Genomic DNA, 12,674 nt, shown 5'->3' with positions numbered 1-12,674 from the left:
AAATGGATGAAAGACTTCAATGTAAGACAGGAAGCCATCAAAATCCTCGAGGAAAAAGCAGGCAAAAACCTCTTTGATCTTGCCCGCAGCCACTTCCTACCCAACACATCTCCGGAGGCAAGGTAAACAAAAGCAAAAATGAACTCCTGGGACCTCATAAAAATAAAAAGCTTCTGCACAGCAAAGGAAACAACCAGCAAAACTAAAAGGCAACCGACGGAATGGGAAAAGATATTTGCAAATGACATATCAGATAAAGTGTTAGTATCGAAAATCTATAAAGAACTTATCAAACTTATCAAACACCCAGTAAACAAATAATCCAGTGAAGAAATGGTCAAAAGACATGAATAGACACTTCTCCAAGGAAGACATCCGGATGGCCAACCGACACATGAAAAAATGCTCAACATCTCTCATCATTAGGGAAATACAAATCAAAACCCAATGAGCTATCACCTTACACCTGTCAGAATGGCTAACATTAACAACTCAGGCAAAAACAGATGTTGGCAAGGAAGTGGAGAAGGAGGATCTTTTGCATTGTTGGTGGGAATGCAAGCTGATGCAGCCACTCTGGAAAACAGTATGGAGGTTCCTCAAAAAACTAAAAATAGAACTACCCTACGACCCAGCAATTGCACTACTAGGCATTTATCCACAGGATGCAGGTGCTCTGTTTCGAAGGGATGCATGCAACCCCATGTTTACAGCAACACTATTAACAATAGCCAAAATATGGAAAGAGCCCAAATGTCCATCGATGGATGAATGGATAAAGAAGATGTGGTATACACACACACACACACACACACACACACACACACACAACGAAGTATTACTTGGCAATCAAAAAGAATGAAACCTTGCCATTTGAAACTATGTGGATGGAACTGGAGGGTATTATGCAAAGTGAAATTAGTCACAGAAAGACAAAAATCATATGACTTCACTCATATGAGGACTTTAAGAGACAGAACAGATGAACATAAGGGAAGCAAAACAAAAATAATATAAAAACAGGGAGGGGGGCAAAACAGGAGAGACTCATAAATATGGAGAACAAACAGAGGGTTACTGGTGGCGTTGTGGGAGGGGGGATTGGCTAAATGGGTAAGGGGCATTAAGGAATCTACTCCTGAAATCATTGTTGCACTATATGCTAACTAATTTGGATGTAAATTTTTAAAAATAAAAAATAAAATTAAAAAAAGGAAAATAAACAAACCTGCACTTACCTTTGAAAACCTTCGTGGCTGGTGTGAGGGAGACAAGAGAGAGGAGGGTTGTTGTGCAGGACGACTTTCACTATCACTAACAGAATCACTGCTGTCTAGTCGCTAATGGAATCTTTTTCTTTTCGTGCAACTTTAACAAGGAGTCTATCCATTGACCTAGAATGAATCAAAGCATCCCTAAGCTTACTCTTATATGGAAAAGCAAAGGACTATCAATAGGTCCTTTGAAGTGACCAAAAAAAAAAAATACATCAGTGCCAGTTGTGGGCACCCTCCAATGTTCTGAAAAATTACTGATTTGTACCAAACGCTGTGGCCTGAGACTGAGCATCCAAAGAGGAGATGATAACCCGTAATCCCGCAGCAAGAGGCAGAGAGAGAGAGAGACAGAGACAGAGACAGAGACAGAGACAGAGAGAGAGGTAAGGAGTCAGAGAGAGAAAAGAGCTCAGTTGTGATCATGTGACATTTGGCTTTATGTACTACTTGTATTGAAAGACATCGCTCGTTTATCAAGTTAAAATTTAGGAGAAATGTTTGCTCATCTTGCAGAACCCTTGCAGAATAAGTTGTATGCAATCCAAGAAAAAATTCTATTGTTAAAAAAGACAAACACAAATGGTATAATGGTAAAGACAGAAAGGGTAGGTTCTACACAAAATTCAGGTTTGCAGTTTCCTCTGAAAGGAGAACAGATATGTGATGAGGGGATACATATTGTGGGTTTCAAAAGCGTTAGGTGATGGTATGTAGGCATCTTTATTGTTATTTTATATAATGTGTGTATTTTTTAAATTAATTTATTCAAATTTAATATGAACATTAAAAAGAAATTGAATGTGCAAATGACTTAATTGTATACCATCTTGCATTGGAAATCATTCACTTATTTTTCCTTTTATGAAGTATTGTAGTTAATGATATTCATAACTAATACTTAATAAACCCTTACTACATGTGAGGTGCTGAGTAAGTACTTTATATTTATTTTGTCACTTAATTTTCTGAGACCTTTTAATCTTTAGGTCAGTAATGTAGATAAGTAGACTAAAGCACAAAGGTGTTAAGTATAGTCCCAAGGTTTCATAAATACTGAAGTGGCCCATGTTGGCTTCCTTGAGTTCACCATGCCCTAGTTTTCAGTATCCTATGCAATTTCTAGCTGCTGAATACATATTCAGTAGTCAATGGACTAGCAGTATGGTTCCTATTGCTAAGAAAGTTGGGTAGTCTGACCCAATGATCTTCTGAAATGACCTTTAAGAGTATGACTCCTCCAAGTAGAGACTGATAACTAGTGAAATTCAATAGGAAAGATGTCAACTATCTTGGACACTATAAATAAGCCAATTCATAGAGTGAATCCAAAACAATACAGAAATGCATGCGTTTGTTTTCTAATAGGATTCTTGAAAAAACACCCAAGCCTGCTGATCAAAGGAGGAATCAGAGGGAACCCCCAAGTATGGAGCAGTCCTTCCAGGTGATATTCTGTTTCTTTGAGCTCCCTCGTTTTATTTTCACATCCATTCTGCCATGGGAGTATTTTATTTTCTTTTATAGATGAGAAAACAGACACTTAGGCATAGTTTCTGCCTCACCCACAGGGTGCCCCCTTAGCAATGAAGAGATGTGCATTAGAATTCAGGCCTGCCTGTCTCCACAGCATCTTTCCTCTCCAAGATCATATCAAGAAGGAAATACTTGGGGCATCTGGGTGGCTCAGTCAGTTAAGCGTCCACCTCTTGATTTTGACTCAGGTTGGTATCAGGGTCATGAGATCGAGCCTGTGTCAAGCTCTGCACTGAACACAGAGCCTGCTTAAGATTCTCTCTCTCCTTCTCTTTCTGCCCCTCCCCTACTTGTGCATGCATATGTACTCTCTCTCTCTCTTAAAAAATATATAGAAGGATGGGAGCCTGGTTAAGTGTCTGACTTTGGCTCAGGTCATGATCTCATGGTTCATGAGCCTGAGGCCCGCATCGGGCCCTGTGCTGACAGCTCAGAGCCTGGAGCCTGCTTCAGATTCTTTGTCTCCCTCTCTCTCTGCCCCTCCCCTGCTTGTGCTCTGTGGCTCTCTCTCCCAAAAAAATAAACGTTACAATTTTTTTTAATTAAAAAAAAAAGAAGGAAACACTATCAAGCCACTGCTATGTGTCAGTGTGTCCAATGGGTACAAAGTGGATTATCCCGGGACATCCCATGCCATCAGCTTTGGTGTCAAATGATATATTCGGGTTTGAATACAGAATTTACATGAACCACGATCTTTATAATTCTCGTCTGGAAAATTGTAATAATTAACAGTTATAATAATAATAACAACAACCTTACAAAATTGTCATAGTGATTACAAAAACTATTACATATAAAATGTTTGACATCTAGTAGACGTTTATAGGGGTTTATGCTCTTACTCATTCTGCTGTTCTCTGGGTAGGATATTGGTCACCTGGGCTTGGATTTTCCACCAAATAGCTGAGAGGGCTTGATGAATTCATTCCCCTCCTCTAGGGATTCGTCATCAGCCCTAGGTGGTAGACCAGATGACATTAGGAAGATCAATCCCCAAGAGCCTCAGTAGACTAATAAAGTTTCAAACATGAGATGGCAGAGAGGGGAGAAAATGAATCCCAATCTATTCTCTTCTGATACAGCAGGAAACATAACCCTCACCACCCACCTCGCTGGGATCTGGGAAGGATTAATGAGACATAATGCTCAGTGCTCTGCTGGGAGCTTTACTGCCTTACAGAGGGAAAAATCCCATTGTTGCCAGCAAACAAGACTGACAATTTGATGAGGTGTGAATATTTTTAGTGTAACAGTATGTAAACACGGCTTTTTTCATCTAAGTCATCACTCTGTGCACACACCCTTATGCATTTTTATGAGGCCATTTCTCCATGGCTGTAAATATTCTTTGCTTGCCCTTTTCTGGGAGCTTGAAGAATGTGCTGACCAGGGGCCCCCGCTGAACCTCTGAGCTGATTCCTAAGGCTCACCACATTCTCTGAGAGAAATGTTAATAGGCATATTCACATTTCATGCCAATGTGTATGCCTTCCCTCTGGCCAATACAAAGTGCATCGTGCAAGGTCAGGCACAAAAGGAGGCCTCTGTTGGAGAAGGTTCAACCATCCTACAGTGATGAATATGGGGCAGCAACACGATCGCCAAGATATAAATGTGGAAAAAAGGCACGATGCCTGATTCCAAATTGTGTCCCTGCCACATTGCTTAATACAGCAGAAAAGCACCAACTCTTCAAACCAATACCTTTTCAATAAGCAATCACACATTCACTCGTGTGCATGAAATTCATTCATTTCCGTGTTACCAGGCAGTAAGTGGCAGATGCTATGCCACTTACTAGGATGTGAAAGTGAATATGAGCCAGCTCCAGCCTTCACAGCGATCATATTTTAGTAAAGGACTTGACAAATAAACAAAGACAGCTCAGAGGGAAGCGCTTAGTGCATAGGTTCTCTTCCATGCCTTCCCTTGGGTCTTCTCACCCCTAGTGGCATCTTCTTCTACAATATCTTGGAAAGAAGTAGTTTGTCTCCTGTCTTCCTCAAAGGGGTACCCTTGGCAACTGTTTCCCACCTGATATTTTCTCCCCAGTTCTCATGCTGTGGCTAGTTATATCTCAGGCTCTAGGTCCATGGCTGTCTGTACTGTTGATGAGTTCAGGCACTGGGTGAATGAAGGGCAGGTCAGCTTTTGCCTCAACACCATATTCCCTACAGTACCACTGTGCAAAGCCATATGCACCTATCTAATGTCACTGAAGGGTAGCATGCATGGAAATCAAAATACAAAACTTGATACTAAAAGCAGTAAATCCAGCCATGTCCACCCCCAAAACACCCCGAAACCAACCGCTTCTCCTCACTGCCAATGAAATCACCCTAATCCCAGCAATTCACAATTGCTTTTAATTTGACTAATTCAATAGGCTCCTGATTTCTCAGATTCTACTCTTTGTCTTCCTACCCCAAAAATCTATTCCCCCTTAACAGTCAGAACAACTTTTAAAAATATAAATTAGAACACATCTGTATTGCATAAACTTGCCAATATTTCTATGACACTTAAGGGTCACAACCTTCACTGTGGTCTTCAAGATCTGGCTCCTGCTGTCCTCTTCCAATCTCTCCCTGACTTCCCCCCACCCCTTACTCTTTAGATCCAAGCCACACGTTGTTCCCTATTGCTTGAAGATGCTCAGCTTATTATCCTGCACCCCATGGGGTGCTCCATAACAGTATCCACTTATATTTCTTGCATAGCTGTCATTAAGACCTAAATGCATCTTGTATATTTCTTTTTTTTTTTTTTTTGTATTTACTATGGTATGTCTTGCCCCACCATGTTTCTAAGTCTATCAGGAAATGCATTCTGCTGCCTACATTCTCTGTATCTCTAGCACAGAATACCTAACAAAAATCAGTGACTCAATTAATAAGTGAATATCCTTGGGGCACCTGAGTGGCCCTGTTGGTTGAGTGTCTGATTCTTAGTTTCAGATCAGGTCATGAAATCTGAGTTCAAGCTCCACATCAGGCTCTGTTATGACAGTGCAGTCAGCCTGGGGTCTCTCTCTCTCTCTCTCTCTCTCTCTGTCTTTCTCTCCCTCCTCCTCTTCTCTCTCAAAATAAATGAATACACTTTAAAAATAAGTGAATATCCTTATAATGCAAAGGAAAACTATAAGCAAAGTTGAAGTGCTAATATTTCTCAGACTACTCACCAAACTGTGGTTCAGAATACCATCTTCTTTAAGCCTTCAGCGCCAATTCCTGACCCTTACCCACAAGGGTTGGTCTGTATAGAATTTATGCCCTGCTAAGTGCCTGATCTTTTACTCTACCCCCAGGAGCTCTAGGACACACAAGCATCACACAGCAGTACACTTTCCAAAGTCTGAATTTTTGTGTCCAAAGTTGCAGCAAGATACTCCAAGATGAGCTCTGGCCTTCAACATTTATCATAATAGTTCAGCCCCCTCAAATTCTCTTTTCCTGAGTGAGGTACAGAAAAGTCCCCCTCATTCTTCATAATCATCAAATGAAAGACACTAATTATACCAAGGAAATAAATACACATTTTCTAGGGATAAGCATTAATTTCCAAACATAACGCTATCTGAATCCATCTTAAGTAAGGGGGACATTTTCCTAACAGGAGTGACATCTGCATAATTGGTATTGCCCATTAGTTAGAGCACCTTCCAATATTATGGAGAGCAATGGCCACTTGCCTTCAGACAATGTCCTGGGTCCTTTGTGATTTATGAGAATAAGGCTCCATATAGAACCATCTGTTCCCCTTGACCACCTCTTAATTACCAATAAGCCAGTAGAATTTTCGAAGCTATTTTATTTTATTTTTTTTTTATTTCTTGCTCCTTGATCCAGAGCATTTCTTTGGTAGACTGTTTTCCTGTTATCTCAGAACACAGAAGGCTATGTAAGAATCTATATATCTGCAGAAGTTGGTGGAAGGGGGCTGGGCTATTGACCCTATTTTGTTTGAACCATTTTTCTTTTTTTTTTTTAATGCCACCTACAAGAAAACCACTTTATTTATTTATTTATTTATTATTTATTATTAATTAATTATTTAATTAATTAGTTTTTTAAAGATGATTTATTGTCAAGTTGGCTAACATACAGAGTACACAGTGCGCTCTTGGTTTTGGGTGTAGATTTCTCTGATTCATCACTTACATATAACACCCAGTGCTCATCCCATTTTTTCTATATTTGACTTAAAATCATATTGTTTTTGCGATATTTTAAAAATATTTAGCCCAATGTTCATTTAAAACATATATTATGAAAAAGAAGAAGTAGGATGGGGTGCCTGGGTGGCTCAGTTGGTTAAGCATCTAACTCCAACTCAGGTCATAATTTCATAATTTGTGGGTTCGAGCCCCACAATGGGCTTCATGCTGACAGTGTGGAGCCTGCTTGGGATTCTCTCTCTCTCTGCCCCTACCCCACTCATGCTTTCTCTATCTCTGAAAGGAAGAAAGAAAGAAAGAAAGAAAGAAAGAAAGAAAGAAAGAAAGAAAGAAAGAAGAAAGAAAAGAAGGGAGGGAGGGAGGGAGGGAGGGAGGGAGAAGAGGGGAAAGAATCTGTTGTCCAAGATAGAGAGAAAGACTATTTTCCCAGGAAGGAGTTGTTCTTCTAAGTACAGATGACAGGGGTAAACCCTGAGTGCTTTGACAACTTGGAGGGGAGGCCACTGGCACAGCTCAGGAGTGACAGCTGGGTGTGGCAGAAATGGGAGTAGAAGGTTAGAGAAGGATTCCCAGGCAAGCGGTAGTGGTGCAGCCCTAAATAGTAGTTTGTAGGCATGGAAGAAAGAAGAGAATTTCATATAGAATCTTGCATGGGCAAAATCCTGAAGGCAAGTGAGAGCATGACACATGCTGAGAATCAGGGACTTTCACGCAGCCAACGTACAGGGAGGCAGAAGCAATGACAACAGACGTGTCAGGAGAAGTGAGAAAAGCTCATGACTAACCCAGTGACTACTAATAAGGCTGAATACTTCTCTGAAAGCCAAAGCATAAGAGTGAAAGGCTTTTAAGCAGAGGAGAGTGGAGTTTGGATTTCAAGATTTCATTTTGGCACTAGAGCTTGCTAAGACAACACCTGCCCCTCCTTTGCTGGTGGGTGTCATGCCAAGCCCTGTTCTCTGCCTTGTTGCCCTATACCTGAGCACTGACTCATCACCAGGTACTAGGATTTCTAAGAACATCAACCACAAACCATTACCTGAGAAACAGGTTTGTGTTCATCACCATGGAAGAGACCTAATTGAAGTTCACAGTAATTAAAATAAGCAAATGTTACTTATATAATGGATTATTAATTAGACTGCTTGTATTTCTGAATGTCTTGTTGAAAAAGACCTTGATATTTAGAGGGGATTTTCAATGTCAGAGGTGTCTTTCTTGTGCCTTATGCGAGACTGTTGATCCTTATCCAAAACAAATTGAGGTCTGCTGGCTAATATTTATGCAATACACCTGACATTTTCATTCCTAAGGTTATTAATCAGTGGCTGTATACCAATTCAGGTTCGTGTAAAAAAAAAAGCCTAACATATTATCCACATGTGTTTTTCAAGCCTTCTAAGTATTGTGTGTGTGTTTAACCAGTATCCTTCTGCATAATGTTCCCAGCAAGCCAAGCAAAGAAAAGATTGGTGCTTTTTGTTGTGCTAATCTGTCTACACTCACCACACAATTAAAATACAGCTTTATCGTACAAATGGGAAAAAGAGTGATACACAGTAATTACAATATCAGTTGCTGAACTTTAGAGGCCCTGCCTGTTAGAAGAATAAGCATTAAGCCAGGGATCAAAGGCCTCCATTTTCACCAAAGCTTTCCTCCTGGGTTATTTTGTTACCTTGAATAAACTCCTTAGCAAAATGGGCAGCACGAATGGGGTCATCGAGGGAAGCTCCCCATCATGGTTGAGAGCAGATGTCCTAATGAGGAAAAAGTGCTTGTCATCACCACCATTACTCTACTGGATTTTTTAAGATGATTATTGGAGGCCAATTTTTTATAGTGTTTTCATTTGCCGTAAGTAGGAATTCGGGATTTGTTTCATTTTCCCTTTGACAGGAAAGAACACTGTATTGGGAGCCAGACAGAATGAGGCCCACACTCACCAGCTGTGTGTCCCCAGCAAAGTTAAGTAATCTCTTGTAGCCTCTATTTTCTCCTGAGCATGATATCCTCTACCCCGAAGAACTGTTATGCTGATGAAAGACACCTCTGCCCAGGGCTTGGCGTGTGCTAATGCTTAGTCTCTGTGTCCTATGGAAAAGCTCTACTGCAATTTGCCACTGGAACAAGTGAGTTGCCTTCAAGAAAGGCAACAGAATCAGGAAAGATGAGCAATCCCTCTCTCTGGAGGCCTTTCTGGACCCTCCATCTGTCCTCTTAAGTGTTGCCTCTGGACACTGAGCTTCCCTTAGTATAAGGCTAGTCATGTCATGTTGTAGTCTACTGTTTATCGGGTCATCTCCTCAACTGGACTAATAGTTCTCTAAGCAACTGTAAAATAGCTGTATTTTTGTCACCATTGTCCCCTCAGGACCTTACACATTGTCTAACATGTTTATAATAGTATTGACTGAAGATAACATAAAAGAAAAGCACTAAAATTCCTATGATGGCAAATTGCTGAGCAAGAGACTCAGTGGGTTGTGAAAACACACTTCCCAGGCCCTCACCAGGCAACCCCTCTCAGGAGCAACCATTGGTTACGACAGCTCACTTTCATGACTTGGGAGCTGTTGATTCACTGGGAGTGTCTCTTTGATTTCTCTTTCTTTTAGTAGATAAGCTGACCTACATTTTCATCCCATTTGATGGTTACTGTTAGCCACCTGGAATTCAGCCCAGGCCTAATAGTTAAATAAAAAGTGAATTAGAACTGGGGGTACCTGGGTGGCTTAGTCAGTTAAGCGTCCAACTCTTGATATCAGCTCATGTCATGATATCGAGGTCATGAGATCGATCCATGCATTGGGCTCCACACTGAATGTAGAGCCTACTTGGGATATTCTCTCTCCCTCTCTTTTTGTCCCTCCCAGTCTCTCTCTCTCTCTCTCTCTCTCTCTCTCTCTCTCTCTCTCTCTAAATAAACTTAAAAAAATATATTAGAACTAAAAATAATTCAAATAAACCATCCACTCCACAAAAAAAGAAACCTTTCCCTACGTGATAACCATAGACTTCTGCCATCATCTCTCCCTACTTCCTTCTGTCAGAATGGCTAAAATTAACAACTCAGGAAACAATAGATATTGGCGAGGATGCAGACAAAGGGGAACACTTTGGCACTGCTGGTGGGAATGTAAACTGGTGCAGCCACTCTGGAAAACAGTATGGAGGTGCCTCAAAACATTAAACATAGGGCTACCCTACAACCCAGCACTTGCACTACTAGGAATTTATCCAAAGGATACAAAAATGCTGATTCAAAGGGACACATGCACCCCATAGTTTATAGCAGCGCTATCATCAATAGGCAAATTAAGCAAAGAACCCAAACGTCCATCGACTGATGAATGGATAAAGAAGATGTGGTATATATACACAACGAAATACTACCTGACAATGAAAAAGAATGAAATCTTGCCATTTGCACCAACATGGATGGAACTAGAGGGTATTATGCTAAGTGAAATAAGTCAGAGAAAGACAGATATAATATGATTTCACTCATGTGTGGAATTTAAGAAACTCAACAGATGAACATAGGGGAAGGAAAGGAAAACAAGATAAAAAGAGAGAGGGAGGCAAACCATAAGAGACTCTTGAATACAGAGAACAAACTGAGGGCTGCTGGAAGGGGGGTGAGTGGGGGGACGGGTTAAATGGGTGATGGACATTAAAGAGGGCACTTTTTCGAATGAGCACTGGGGGTCATATGTAAGAGATGAATCACAAGGTTCCACTCCTGATGCCAAGCCTGCACTGTATGTTAACTAACTTGAATTTAAATTTAAATAAATAAATAAATAAATAAATAAATAAATAAATAAATGTAAGTGAGTAAGTAAATAAGTAAGTTCATGGACTACTAGGTGCTAGAGATACAATGGACCCAGCTGTGGGCCTAGCCTGACTAGAGATTACATGACCCAAATAATCATACAAGTGTATCATTGCACATATAGATAAGCGCTGTAAAAGAAAAGTATTGAGTACTATGAAAGCATGTAACAAGGTAATCTAGTCTCTTCTATGAGGTCAGGGACATTTGTTTCTGTGAAAGTATTGCTTAAACCTCAGTAAGTACAAACATCATTTGTATGTGCATGCCTGGGTGTAGGTTGATATGACAGAAGGAGGCTAACATTCCTAGGAAAGGATAATCGTAAAAAAAAAAAGAAAGAAAGAAAGGATAATCGTATGTATTCATAACCCCCTGGCATAAGAAAGGATGTTTCTTGAACACTTAAAAAATCAGGCCATATTCAACAAACATTTAGTGAGTACTTATTGTGGGCTAGGACTTTCAGACAATAAGAAGAAGGCAAAAAATAAATACAAAGTCTCTGATTGATGAACAGAATAATAGGCATACAACAGTCATAGGCAATTGAGATAGAACAGTCATGGAAAGTAACACCAAATTTGTTTGAATTAATGTGTGCTCACCACATGCCAGATAGTGCTATAAGCATATTACGCCAGGGCATTATTTTATTTTCATAATAATTCTATGAAATAAATTCAATTTTTAATCCCAGCATTATAGATGAGAACACCAAGGTTTAGAGACATTAAAGATATTGTCCAAGTTGGTAAATGGACATGATGAATGTAAGAGGCAATCATAGAAATATTTGAGTTATAAGCTATTGTCAGAAGCGTGGAACATACATTCTTCCAATGAATATTAATAATGGATACTGTGCCAAGCATATTGGTTCTTAACATTACCCTCAAGAAGCTCACCTATATTCTAGTGGGAGAGACACACATAAACCAAGATATACATTTGTTAATTATTTCCATCAATTAAGTATAATTTAAATACAACAAAAATATACCAATATTAAATTTAAAATTAAATAGGTTTAGGCAAATAAATATAGTCATGTGACTACCATGACCCTCATGATTTAGAACATTTCCATTGTTCCAGAAAGCAACCTCGTGTCTCTTTTGAGTCAATTACCTACTTTACCCCCACGGCTCCTAGCAACCAGTAACCGAATTTCTGTCACTATAGTTTTGCTTTTTTTTTTCGTTTTGTTACTTCATTTAAACAAAATAGTACAATGTATAGGCTTTTGTGTCTAGCTTCTTTTGTTTAGCATAATGTGTTGAGGCTTCTCACACTGTTGTGTTTATCACTAATATCTTCCTTTTCATTGCTGAGCATTATCCCGTTGAGTAAATGCACCATAATCCGTTTCTCCATTCGCTAGTTACTGGACACTTGGGTTGTGTCCAGTTTTTAAGTTATGAATAAAGCTAAAATGAACAGACAAATATTTGTATGAACACATGTTTTCATTTCTCGGGTAGGCACCTAGGAGTGAAAGGGTTGGTTGCATAATTAGAGTATATTTAACTACCCAAGAAATTGCCCAGGTGTTTGTCAAAGTGGTTATTCAGTTTCACATTCTTGCTAGTGCTCTCCCTCTGGGCCTGTCTTTCATCCATCACCAAATCCTTCCCCACATCCTCAACCTCTTCTACATGCCGGTCACCTTGTTCCACCAATGTATACTATAGGATGAAAGGGAGAGGTAGAAAATTCTGTTCATCCCATTGCTCTTTCCAGACCATTTGTCCTCACTTGGCCCCCAGAAACTCCAGTTCCTCCTGAAGTAAAATCTTCCCAACAACCCTGGTTTCTGCAACATACCCACATTGCTCTCACT

This window comes from Prionailurus bengalensis, chromosome B1 (assembly GCF_016509475.1).
Source record: "Prionailurus bengalensis isolate Pbe53 chromosome B1, Fcat_Pben_1.1_paternal_pri, whole genome shotgun sequence".
NCBI lineage: Eukaryota > Metazoa > Chordata > Mammalia > Carnivora > Felidae > Prionailurus > Prionailurus bengalensis.
The sequence above is the reverse complement of the archived record's forward strand: the minus strand, read 5'-3'. Positions refer to the sequence as shown.